The following is a 12,729-nucleotide window of genomic DNA, read 5'->3' as shown; positions in this document are numbered from 1 at the left end:
GGGAGGGAGGGAGGGAGGGGGAGGGAGGGAGGGAGGGAGGGAGGGAGAGGGAGGGAGAGGGAGGGAGGGAGGGAGGGAGAGGGAGGGAGGGAGGGAGAGAGAGGGAGGGAGAGGGAGGGAGGGAGGGAGGGAGGGAGGGAGAGAGAGGGAGGGAGAGGGAGGGAGAGGGAGGGAGAGGGAGGGAGGGAGAGAGAGAGAAGGAATGGCATGGGCTTTTGAACCTCAAAGCCCACCCCTAGTGACACCTCCTCCAACAAGGCCCCATCTCCTTCAACAATGCAGCACCTCCCGATCTATCGAAAACAGTCCCACCATTTGAGGACCAAGTATTCAAGTACATGAGCGCATGGGGGCCATTTCCACTCAAACACCACAATTGATATCCCTTTAACCCCTCATTCATTAAAAGTTATTTACAGGCAAGGTGTGGTAGTATGTGACTTTAATCCCAACCCTCAGGGGGTAGAAGCAGGTTAATCTCTGTGAATTTGATGTCATCCTGGTCTACAAAGCAAGTTCCAAGGCCAGCAAGGCTGCTTATTGAGACCTTGTCTCAAAACAAAAATTGTAGAGCATCTCCCTTTCCTTGCACTCAGGAGGCAGAGGCAAAGACTGAGTGTTGACAAGATGAGATGGCCAGAAAACTGACAAAGAGGACAGTTAACCTGGTTAAACACCTTAAAACTATTCTTGAAAGGTCTCAGCTGCAGGTTCAGGAGGGACACTGAAATGGACTGATAAGGGAAAGTAGTTTATTAGAAGAGAGCCATTCTGAGTGACAATGGCCCAGGAAAATAGATTTACATTACCCTAAATTCTGTGTTCCAACATGGAAGCAGTTTCGTGAATTTTTTTTTTTTTAAAGATTTATTTATTTATTATGTATACAGAAGAGGGCGCCAGATCTCATTGCAGATGGTAGTGAGCCACCATGTGGTTGCTGGGAATTGAACTCAGGACCTCTGGAAGAGCAGTCGGTGCTCTTAACCTCTGAGCCATCTCTCCAGCCCAGTTTCGTGAATTTTTATAGTTTTGGAAAATTAAGAAAGTCATAAGTCTAGAAAAGTTTGAAATAGGTCAGTGTATACACTGGAGAGGTAGGTACAGTGATATGAGAAGTTTTTATAGAGGCCCAGGATGCTATCTGATGACATGCTTAACTTTTGGATTGTTGAAAGCTAGTGATTTATTGCTAATATCAGCCACAAGATGCCAGTTTTGACTCAGAGGTGAGCTGGATGGGTAGAACTAGCCCAAGATAAGGTAACTAGCCTCTGGACCTGAAACTTTCCAATCTCCCCACGGGACTGAAATTCTAATTCGTCCTTCAGTCCCCGCAGATACAGCTTCTTTCCAGGGGTTCTTCACATTTAGTAGCAGGATCCTGCAGCAAGGCAGGGGCAGGGCAGGAGGTGGGGATCTGGATGTGTGGCCACCAGCGCCCCTTTGATGTAAACTTACCTCCCCGGGTGAGAAATCTTGGCACCAGGAAGTCTGTTCGCTAGAGAGTCACAAGTAGTGTTCTCAAGATGGTGCCTGTCTGTATCTGTGAGCAGAGGAAGGTTGCTGAAGGTGGTTTGAATAGCAGTCTGGGCCGCATTCTAATGTTATATTCTTACAATACTTAGCATAATGAAGGCCAGACTTATTGCTGGTGAGAAGATGTTTACCGACATAGAAAGAAGGATGCTTAGAAAGAACCATGGACTAGTGGATGAGGAATGAAGGTATTAGTATAATCCTGGTTTTGATATGTATGTACGGACATAAAAACGGTTGTATGTATGTACTTGGAAGCACAGGTAGATAGATAGGTGTGTGTGCCTATAAACAAATGCATTTCCTCGTTCTGTCTGCTGAGAATGTCTAGAAGCAATGATACCTTAGTACTAATGAACACAGCCAGGTTCCAGAGTTTAGCAACTACAGTTTTCCAGCAAAAAGACCCAGGACTCTGATGGATAGTTGAGTTCAGGGCTGGAAAAGTGAAGGTGCATAATAATGCTGGGATGTTTTGTAGCATAAGAAACAGAACGATCCATTTGACATCAAAGGGCCTGGGAAACAACTCAAAAGGGACTTATACTAGCCAAATCTGAAACAATTTTAGCAGCAAAACAGAATGCTATTTGCAGATGCTACTATTTAGAAGAATGTCTCTCAAAGGTCATGTGCTAAAGGCTTGACCCCAATGTAGCAGTATTCAGAGGCAATTGAATCATGGGGCTCTAGACTTATAATAGACGAATCCTTTGTTAAATTCAGTGGAATGAACTATTGGGAGGTGGGGCCTAGTTAAAGAAAATAGGTCCTTGGGGGCTGGCCTTCTCTTTTTATTAGCCAGTGATCCCTAGAGGAACAGAATCAAAAAGGGATTTTGGAAGGCTGGCTTACATAACAGAAGGCTTGGTAGTCCATAATAGACATGTGGACAGTGGGTGGCTTTTTACCTAACCTCCAGAAATTCTTCTACAGTCCAGCTTGAGCTCATTTCTGGTTATATGGATGCCCTGAGACCTATCTGTTATGCATGGAGGACCCCGAGGGTATCCCACATGTTCAGGGAAACATGCTGGCATGTTGGGCGGATGCAGCGGTGGGCTGGCGGGTGATTCTTGCCTTGTGAGCATGGCAACAGGGCATTGGGTGGACATTCACAACCCAGACGCTGCATCCGCACAGAAATGGTTTATTATAATAGAGAGACGAAAAGAAGATAGGAAAGAGGGAGAGGAGAAAGAGAGAGGGAGAGAGGGGGTGTCGAGAGGTGCACACCTCATGGGGATAGAGAGAAAGAGAGAGGAAGAAGAGGGCACAGGGCAGCCCCAAGGGGCAGGATTTCAAGGGGGGGTGGTCAGAATATTAACACTAACACTCAGGTAGCTTTTTTTTTTTTTTTTTCGTTTTTCGAGACAGGGTTTCTCTATGTAGCTTTGCGCCTTTCCTGGAACTCGCTTTGTAGACCGGGCTGGCCTCGAACTCACAGAGACCCGCCTGCCTCTGCCTCCCAAGTGCTGGGATTAAAGGCGTGTGCCACCACCGCCCGGCTTGCTTTTATTACAATCAAATTGACGACAACATCCACTAGTTTCCAGGCCACCATGAAGTAAGCATGTATGTTCAAATGAACTTATTTCATGCTACTGTGCCTCAACACAAGTCCACAGGAAATGGGGCCAGTGGACTGAAGTCCTAACAACAAAAATAAACTTTTCCCTTTAAGATTTTTTTCCTTAAGCATTTTGTCCCAATTATGGAACAAATAATTGGCTGATTATACTCCAGTAAGCAAAATAAGAACCCCCAAAGCCATACTGAACAAATGGAAGAATGAGTGATAAATGTATAGAAAAGAAATAGTGGAGAAGGAAGCTTTTTACATTAGAGTGTCATTTACTAAAGCAGGAATGGAATAGAAATTACCTTTTAGCAACCTTCATAGTGGAATTGATGTAGGACTGAACTGTTAATGGAGGCACAGGACAGAAGCTGGAGGTTTGGTGGAAAATAGTACTAGAAAGACTTACGAAAATACTAATCAGAGAAAATGGATAGTTTATGGTGAAAAAAAGCCAGCAGACACTAATATGTGGAGGTGGCAGAAGTATTCAGCACCAGTGTGGCATGAGACTGGTTGAGACAGGAAGTCCCAGTGTGGTGTTCTGAGAAGCGCACATCATAGTAGCATCCCTGGAATATTCTCCCAGAAGGCATGACCTGAGTCTGGCCTGAAGGAACGTCAGGTTTCCATATAAAGGCCATTCGAAGGGCTGCAGATATAGTTTGGTAAGGGGGTTGTCTAATATATAAAAGGTCCTGAGTTTGACCTCCAGTACTGCATACAGAATATGCACCTTGGGAGGCTGGAGAGATGGCTCAGAGGTTAAGAGCACTTGGTGCTCTAGCAGAGGACCCAGGTTTGGTTCCCAGCACTCACATGGCAGCTCATAACCATCTATAACTTTGGTTCCAGAGGATCTGCTGACCTTTCCTGGCCTCCATGGACACAACTCACTCGGTACACAGACATACTTGCAATAAAAACACTCATACACATAAAGTGAAAATAAGTCCCCCCCCCCCAAATCATCCTATGGTCTATAAAAGTTCTTTAAAAAGCTGTCATTGGCCGGGTGTTGGTGGCACACGCCTTTAATCCCAGCACTCGGGAGGCAGAGCCAGGCGAATCTCTGTGAGTTCGAGGCCAGCCTGGGCTACCAAGTGAGTTCCAGGAAAGGCGCAAAGCTACACAGAGAAACCCTGTCTCGAAAAACCAAAAAAAAAGCTGTCATTGTTCAGACCATTTGGGCGGGGGGCAGGGAGGTTACTTTCACAGCAAAGAACCCCTACAAACCCATTAAGCTATGAATCCTCAAATGTACTAATTCATTGAGGATTCTAGAGCCCTCATGATCCAATCACCTCCCAAAGACCCTGTCTTTGACTACTGCTTCAACAAATAATCCTTTGGGGGGCACTTTAGAGCCGAGCCATAGCACACAACCCTCTTATAAGTTCATTTAGGTGATGGAAAGGTCAGTTGCATGTAATTGTGTGGCTGAGGGCTCTGTCTTGTTGCTGGTTGTCATCTGAAAATCACCTTTATGTCCTTCCATGTAGCCCCCCCCACAAGTCTTTCATGGTGTAGCAATTTTTTTCTATCTTTTCTAGATACTTTTCTGACACATTCTAACATGTTAACTGCTTTAAAACCAGGCCTATGGAAAGATATTATTCTCTCTCCTTCTCTTCTTCCCCTCGTTCTCCATCCCCACTCCTCTCTCTCTCTCTCTCTCTCTCTCTCTCTCTCTCTCTCTCTCTCTCTCTCTCTCTCTCTCTCTCCCTGGTGTTTATTTACACAAGGCCTCATTCTTAGCCCAGGCTGGCCTGGAACTCATAAACTTAAAACCCATGATGATTCTCCTGCCATAATCTCCCAAGTGCAGCCCATCACATTTACAAGTTCTGCCCATACACAAGGGAAAAGAACCAAAATGATCATGGTCAAGAGTGTGGAGATTCACCTACTAGTCTCTTCATTGGTACGTACAAGAGAGGAACATTAGCTGGCTTAATGAAACTCAGGAAGTGATCAACTATGGTTTCCATTACATGAAAAATGACGTAAATTTATAGAGGAACCCACAATTGTAGCATCTCAAAATACTATCCTCCCTAACTTTTAATGCAGATAATAATGTAAAATAGCAATTATGGTAATATTATTGATATCATTTATTGAGTTTTAGTTTGTGATAGGAACCACACTTTACATAATGTGCTTGGAATAATGGTTAACAAGCTTAAAGGGTGAGACCATAAGGATTTACAAAATGAAGACATATATAAAAATATTTATTGAACAAAATGCTCTTCAAGACGGAGATGCAACAGACAAATTTGTAGAGACTCAATCTTGAAAGGGATAGGATTTTTTTCCTAACAGCTAAAGGAAGTTACTTGGTCTTATCTTGTGTGTCATTTGTGTGGAGTCTATATCTGGAGAGCTAAACAGGCTTCTCATTATCTTGTCAAGTAGTAAGTTTTACAGCATCAGTTGTCCTTCTTGAGACTGGTCATCTGGGATAAGGTGCCATAGTTCATTAGGAGCTAGGCTCACAAATCACTGGAATCAGGCTCTAAATAGTCTAGGTCCTATTTTATCCTTTTGCCTCTTTTCCCCTTGACAAATCCACAAAGTCAAGTCTTTAACAGAGGATAGAAGTGTCTTCTTTATTCTGTAGCTGCTTTAGAGCTAAGTGGGGGAACCACAGGGCCCTTCTTTACATTGGTGATCTGACAGGATTGATGATCATGCAGCATAAAACGACTGAATGACATTTTGGAGAGGGGAGGGAGTAGTTATTATAGGAGATTAAAAGCCAGCTTGTGACATCACTTGAAGGCCAAGAGGTTCTTGGTGGCTGGAGGAAGGTGCTGACATTGATAGTAGCAGTTGCCGTTTCTGAGATGGTACTATCTGGAATGTGATGATCTATAATCTAAAAAATACCAATCATGCTACAAGATTATTTCCAAGGAAATTCTAAAGTAAATAATTTAACTGGGCTTATGGTTTCAGTAGAGTAGATTCCATGATAGCAGAGGAAAGGCACAGAAGTAGGAACATCTGAGAGCTAACCTCTTGATCCACACGCAGGATGCAGTGAGAGAAAGAGAGCCCAGGTCTTTTGAAACCTCAAAGTCTGCTCTTAGTGGCACACCTCCTTCAACAAAGGCACATCTCCTAATCCTTAGCAAACAGTTTTATAAATTGGGAAGCAAATATTCAGACATATGAGCCTATTGGGGAGCAGTCTCTTTCAAACCAGCACATCCCACTTCCTGACTCCCATAATCTTGTGGCCACATCATAATATAAAATGTATTTAGTCCAACTTCAAAAGTCTCTATAGTCATCCAGTATCAATATCGTTTAAAAGTCCAAAAGTTAATTCTGATACTCAAGGTATGCTGGCTAGTTTTATGTCAACTCAATACAAGTAGCATCATCAGAGTGGAGGGAACCTCAACTGAGAAAATGCCTCCATGAGATGTAGGCAAACCTAGAGTGCATTTTCTTAATTAGTGATTAATGGGGGAGGGCCAAGCCCATTGTGGGTGGTGCTACCCCTGAGCTGGTGGTCCTGGTTTCTATAAGAAAGCAGGCTAAACAAGCCATAAGGAGGAAGCTAGTAAACAGCATTCCACCATGGCTTCTGTAACAGTTTTTACCTCCAGGTTCCTGCCCTGTTTGAATTCCTATCCTGACTTCCTTTGATGATGAATAGTGATGTGGAAGTTTAAGCCAAGTAGACACTTTTCTCTCCAAGTTGCCTTTGGTCATGGTGTTTCATTACAGCAATAGAAACCCTAACTAGGACAGAAGATGATACCAGGAACTAGAGTATTGCTATGATAGGCCTCACCATGCTGTTTGTATGAAAGACTTTGGGACTTTGGACTAGAAAAGGGGCTGGACACTTTAAATGGTGCTTAATGGGCCCTCCTAGTAGGATCATGGAACACAGTGCTGTGGGTGATTTGAACTATGAGGGTCTAGCTCAAGAAGTTCCAGAGGAAAACAATATTAGTAGATGGCCTAGAGACTATTCTTGTGATATTTTGGCAAAGACTGTGTGTGCTTTTTGCCCTTGTCTTAAAAATCTGCCTGAGACCAAACTGAAGAGTTTTTTGGATTAATGATGTTTGTAGAGGAGGTTTCAAGACAGCCTAGTATTGACTATGTCATATGGTTATTAATAATCATTCTTATACAACTATATTGAGAAGGAGAAAGCTGGACAAAGAGAAATGCAAAGTGTACTGTTTGAGAAAAGAGTTGCACCAGGAAGTATAATGGAACTAAGCCCGGTATTCAAGGAGATTAAAAGTTTAAAGAAAATCCTGATGCTAAATGGAATAAGAAGATTGGTGACCTAAAGATGAGACCCCACCCAGCTAAGCTTCCAACTTGTGAGAGGGAATTAAAGGAAAGCATAAGCAGTGAAGGACATCATGAACAGCAGAAACTTGACTCAAATGTAATTGAAGAAGGGAGTCAAGTTCCAGCCCCATCAAACAGCAGAACTTGGCAGCTTCAGCCACCTGGTTCTGGCTTTAGAATCAAGAATACAAGGAAGGGATTGTGGATCTTCCTCTGCAGATAAGGAAAGTTACTGAGTCCAGACAAGTGTCATGGGTGTCCCTGAACGGAGGCCTAGAGAGGCCATTGGGTGAAGCTGTGAAGTTGAAGCCTGGACTGCCTTTGGAGACCCCAAGATGTTGGAGATGCCAGAGCCATTGGATACCTGCCAAGGAGAGCTGCTAACAGGGAGTGGAATCAGCCCAAGACAGAGAAGTGTGTTGTAGTCAACAAAGCTGAAAGGAGTTGGAGAGCTGAAGAGCACTTTGACATCAGACATGGAGACTTTGGAGTTTGCCCTGATGGTTTTCAGTCTTTCTTTGGTTCAGTATTTCCTCACTCTGCTCCCTTTCCTCCCTTTTGGAACAGTAATGCATATCCTGTGCCCTTATGTGTTGGAAGTATGTGATCTGCCTTTTGAGTTTGATTTTATAAGGGGTCACAGTTAAGGGACTGCTATGAGTCTCAGAGGCCTTAAACTTTAGACTTTCGATCATTGTTAAGACTGTAATAGACTATGAGGACTTTTGAGGTTGACTTTCATGTGGGTCTCACTAGAAAAGAAGATAGAGCTCCAAAATCCTTACAGGAATAGGCCATTTGAGTTTTTGGAGGTGGAACAGTCTTTACTCTTGGTATGAACTGATAAGGATAGGCCTTTAATTTGACTTTAGTTGGAGAGGTGAGTAGGACTTGAAAGGAGTGGTCCCCAATAGCTTCAAATGGTGTTTTATTCTGTGAGTGAATTTTAAGATAGATTCAGTCCTGAGTTTTTGGGGTGCTCTCAAAATGATGAGGTTACATTTGTGGCTGTGCTTATCTTGGTAGCCAGTAATGGCTTTGATAAGCTGTCCCAGTGATATACAGATACAGGTAACATGCCTCTCCATCTAGCAAGAGGATTGCTAAAGAAAGGACCTACTATGAAGGATTTCAGAAAGGCTTAGATGAGTGGTAGAATAAGGAGCATTCAGGATCTGAAAGTGCAGTTGGGAGGAAAGTGGGTGTGTTTGCTTGATGAGTTAGATTAGACCCTTTAATTTTTTTTCAGAAGATTGAAGGTGTCAGGTAGCATAGAGGTAATATGTAATTTTAAGAGCTTCACTTACTCCTTGAGTGATACTGGAAAATGAAAGCCTGGCCATTTAAAAACTTTCAGGACTAGAGAAGCACAAAGCCGGGAGTGGCATGTTCTATACAACAGTGATTACCTCTGAGGCTCTTTCTATTTTTGTAGGGAATTCTTTTAGTCACCTAGTGAAAGTCTACTAGAACTAGCAAGTATTTGAGTCTCTTGCATAGGGATATGGAGTGAAATCTATTTGTTTATCTCCCCCCCCCCCCCCCCCCGGCATAGTTGTCCTGTGCTGGATGGACTATAGAAGGGAGTGGGTATGAAGGACACCTCAGGATTGGCCTGACAATGGGTAGGATACATTTTGGAGATGAACCACAAAATCTGAAGAGTTTTTGTGCCCATGAAGAATGACTCTATAGAGTTTGGAGGGCTTTGGTCCTCAGATGTGTGCTTGACAAAAATTATTAAGAATCTTTCATTGAAAGGATCTAGGGAAGAACAAACAGCTTGTTTTCTGGAGTTTGGAATCATCCCTCTGGGGCACTTATGAAGCCCTCATCTGAATCCTTTTGAGTTTCCTGGGGGTATATTGTAGACATAGGTAGGGGATTGAGAATTAAGCCTGGAGTGGAAGCCAAGCTCCTTGTGTGGCCTGATGATCTGTCCAGTTGTTCCTTTGAAAGATGTTAGACTAGTATTCGATGGTCTGTTCAATCTGTAATGGTTATTGGTGTTGGTAGCTTCTAATAGAGTCAGAATCTCAGAAGTAAGTTTAATTTGAATATTATGGGCAGTAAGGAGGTTCTTGTATATCCAGATGGCTGCATAGAAAAGCGTAGACTGAATTTGTGTGAATGTTAAATTTCATTCCTGCCTCCAGATGGAGAGCCCTATTGAGAACAATTAGTTCTGCTTTGGGGGCTGACATAGGATTATCCAGAAGAACCCAGAATCTATGAATGACCTCTGTAAAGCTCACTGTCACATACCCTAAAGTCTATGTCCTGATTCCATAAACTATCACCATCTGTGAACTAGGTAACCTGTGACTGAGAAAGTGTGGAATCTTGTAGCTCTGGTCTGCTACTGCAGGCCAACTGTCTGCACTCAGGAATGCTGTAGAAAGGCCACTGGGCTAGGCTCTGGCAGTAAGGCAGCAGAAATTAAAGTCTGGCCAAGTTCTACAGTCTAATATTTCTTTCTCATACTTAATTTAGATGCATCCCTAACCAAAAGGGTCACAACTCTCTGTGCCTTGAGTCAAGGGTGCCACCCATACCACCCTGGAAAGATGATCAATCCAGTTCTGAGAGGGTCCGAAACTTTGGGTTAGAACTCTCAGTGCTAATCACTGTCATTCATGTACACACAAAGAGAAGGGTTTAGGAAGATCAAGGAACTCCAATGCTGGTGCAAAAGTAAATGTCTGTTTTAGGAAGCCCAGTGAAAGGTTTCTGAAGGTTTACCAAGAAGTCCCCGAGGTGTTTTTTTTTTTTTTTTGTGTGTGTGTGTGTGTGTGTGTGTGTGTGTGTGTGTGTGTTTGCTGTCTTCATAATTAAATTGATACCCTTGGAGTAACTGGAAAGGGTCCTTGTGCCTGGGATTAGTATAAATTCAGTGTCCTGAAGACACTGTTGTGAGATAATCCTATTAAGCCTCTGAGTAATCTCAATGGAGTGAGGTCCTGTAATTCAGAGACAATAGGAACTGATAGTCTAGATGGAAGAGAATAAAAAGAAAACATTCTTAAAGTCTAATCCCAGGAACCAGGTGGTATTGGAAGATATCTCTATGTTATTGGAACCATCTATGATGGTTAATCTTGATTTTCAGCTTGATGATTTTTGAATTACCATGGAAATCAGTCTCTTTACATATCTGTGAGGAATTTATCCAGATTAGATTAATTGAGTTTGGAAGGCCCACCCTAAATGTGGGTGGTGCTGTTCTATGGACTGGAATCCCAGACTGGAGAAAAAGGAAGTTGAGAACAAGTGTCCATCATACTCAGTAGACACAGTGTGACCAACGGCCTCAAGATCCACCCTCAGACTGTGAGTCAAAATAAACCCCTCCTTCCTTAAGTCCTTTGGTGAGGTATTTTCATAGCAACAGGAAAAATAACTATTATCGCATGTGACTTCTTTATTGTCAAAATAGGATTGTTTTGTGGAGAGCTACATGTGTGTAGTAGACTAGTAACCAAAATTTTATCACTGAAAGGCTGTGAACCATTCTATGTTTCCTGATTTAAAGGAATATTGGGGCCTTTGAGGAACGTTGTTAGGGTCCTTAAGGGTAACTGTGACAGGAGTGGCTGTGAGCTTCCAGGAATGTAGGAATCCCAGACTATGGGTGAGACAGCTGGGCCTATAGTAGAGCCCCCCATGGAAGAACACTGAGACCCTGGACATTCCTAGGTCCTTATAGGGTAGGGAAGTTGATGTTAATATGCTATAAGAGCCTCTGGAGTTTCTAAAAAGTAATAAATGAATCTAAACATTTAGATAAGATAGAGCAGCTAGGTAGCAAGAACAACGAATGTGATCTGAATAAGAATGGCCCTCGTAAGCTCATACATTTGAATCCTTGGTCATCAGGTGGTGGAACTGTTTGAAAGAATTGCAAAAAGGTATAGCCTTATTGGAGTAGGCGTGGCCTTGTTGGAGGAATTGTGTCATTGGAGGTGGGCTTTGAGGTTTCAAAAACGCATGCCAGACTCAGTATCATTTTTTCCCCTTCTCTGCCTACATACAGATCAGGATGTAGCTTTCAGCTACTTCTCCAGCACCATGTCTGCCTGCCACCCTGCTCCCCACCATGATGATAAAGGACTAAACCTCTGAAACTGTGAGCAATCCCCCAATTAAATGCTTTCTTTTATAAGAGTCGCCTTGGTTATGGTGTCTCTTCACAGTAAAAGAACAGTAACTAAGACAGAATGAGTGAAAATATGTTTGTCTATCACACAGGCTAGTCAAGGCTTGCCATTAATTCTCCTGAGGAGGCTGAACCACAGAATGTGCTTAGGATAGAGAAAGTTGCTTCAGGGCTGATAAGGAATATAATTTGGGTCACGGTCCTATCAGTTTTCAGGGGAAGAAAACTCTTTATGTTGAGCAACTCAGTCCAGGAAAAAAGTTGGGGTAGATTCCCATTTTCAGGTATGATTTGAGCCTGGGCGCCTGGGTAGAGACTGACCTTTTTTCATGAGGTAGAGAGACACATTCTTGCTTGTAGAGGCTTCTGCTTTACAGATTAAGCGTGGCCCTAGCAGAAGTATATGGCCTGATGGCTTTTCAGACTCTTGGCTGAACTGTCCTGATACCACAACAATAATAGGAGGCATTCATCCATAAGCTAGGTTAGTTCCTTAGACTGAACCAGATGGCTGCTACATGAAGTACTAGGAGTTCCTGAGTTAAGACGAGAATAAGCCCATATTAAGGTTTCAATTTGTCTTTTTTCTTTTGCAGTTTGGCCCTTCTAGCTTTTGGGGTCTCCTCTGGGTTATTAAAGGCTTTCAGGTTCATGTTAATAACCGTGAAAAGGAGTCTAGGGTCTCTGGCATATTTTTGAAGTTTAAGTCTAATGTCTGGAGTGGGTTGGCTTATAAAATGTACAGACAGTATTCCTGACACTTGAATCCAGACCAGTATACTTGTTTATATTTTCAGCTAGCCTGGGTTGAAATAGAGCAGGGGTCTTGGAAGTTCCCTGTGCTATTTCCCACAGCTTGTTATAGTTAATAGGTTAATAGTGAACTTTCCCAGTCCCTCTAATAGACAAATAACCATGCAGTTCCAATGGGCCCTTCCTCATAACGCCCTATGTCAGTGGCGTATGTGAGTAGAGAAGTTCTGATGTGGGCAAATCAACAGACCTCGGCCTGTCTGTAACTGGATTGTGAGCATGAGTCTCATCAGCTCAAATATGTGGTACAGACTGAAGGTGAGACTGAATTGACCTTATGTGTAAAGCCAGTGGTGCTGTGGATATCGTTCTG

The sequence above is a fragment of the Peromyscus maniculatus genome, chromosome 14, assembly GCF_049852395.1.
Source record: "Peromyscus maniculatus bairdii isolate BWxNUB_F1_BW_parent chromosome 14, HU_Pman_BW_mat_3.1, whole genome shotgun sequence".
Lineage (NCBI taxonomy): Eukaryota > Metazoa > Chordata > Mammalia > Rodentia > Cricetidae > Peromyscus > Peromyscus maniculatus.
The sequence above is the reverse complement of the archived record's forward strand: the minus strand, read 5'-3'. Positions refer to the sequence as shown.